The 963-nt window shown below is 44.7% G+C and overlaps 1 pseudogene; it reads right to left on the reverse strand.

Moving 5' to 3' along the window:
* Window positions 1-540: 540 nt before the first annotated feature.
* LOC136662688 (5S ribosomal RNA) lies at window positions 541-660 on the reverse strand (annotated as a pseudogene).
* Window positions 661-963: the final 303 nt, after the last annotated feature.

Below are 963 nucleotides of genomic sequence, written 5' to 3' on the forward strand. Positions count from 1 at the left end.
TGTGAATAATAAGCAAGCATCATTCCTGCATTGAGGAGGAGGGTGCTTCCAGAGCACAGTCATGGAATCATGGAAAAAACATACAGCCAACCTAATAGCCCATCTAGTTCAGAATCTGGTCTCTTGTCAGTGGTCAGACAGAACTGGCAATCTGGTAGTCAGGAGCATTCTGCAAAATGAAGGAAATATTTTGTTGTTGTTGCCTTGGATAACATCTAGCAAGGAGACCCTTGGTACTTAGCATTTCAGGAAACAACCCTCCTGTTAACTCAAGATGTATGCGTGTTCACAAATACAAAACTGGAAACACTCAAAACCAAAGGATGGTTGAGCACTGAGCCTCACCAGATGTTTTACTCAACCTGTGCAAGTCCCATTGACATCACCGAGGATCATCAAATTACTTAGCTCTCAGCAGTTCAGCCACGTGCAATGAATTAGCCTGGTTGCCACAACAATCTCATCATTCTCCCCTATACTTCAGCATCTGTTTCTGTAGTTAAATGGTTGGCAAACTTCAGTCTGGAAAGACTATGTATAAGCCTACAGCACCCGGTATTCGCAGGCGGTCTCCCATCCAAGTACTAACCAGGCCTGACCCTGCTTAGCTTCCGAGATCAGACAAGATCGGGCATGTGCAGGGTAACAGTTGCTGCTGTTCTGTAGTTAATGTTAACAGCTTTATTGAATAGCTTTCTTGTTTTCAACGTTCAGACCGATCTGCAATTCTTCCCTTTGTCCTTCTTTTCTTTTTTTGGATGACTGCCCTCAAAACCCCTCCAGGCTTTAATGGAACTACTCTAGATAAGCCACTAGTCTAGTGGATTGCTGGAGGTTTGGGTTCTTGTGGTTGACTGACTCAGGGATGCTGCATTAATTTCCTTGTACTGCTGCCAAGACCCAGACTGGTCTGAACTGTACCCACACAGTGTCCTACTCCAGACCCACAAGAAGTGTTTTCTC

The sequence above is a fragment of the Tiliqua scincoides genome, chromosome 11 (assembly GCF_035046505.1).
Source record: "Tiliqua scincoides isolate rTilSci1 chromosome 11, rTilSci1.hap2, whole genome shotgun sequence".
NCBI classification, from domain to species: Eukaryota; Metazoa; Chordata; class Lepidosauria; order Squamata; family Scincidae; genus Tiliqua; species Tiliqua scincoides.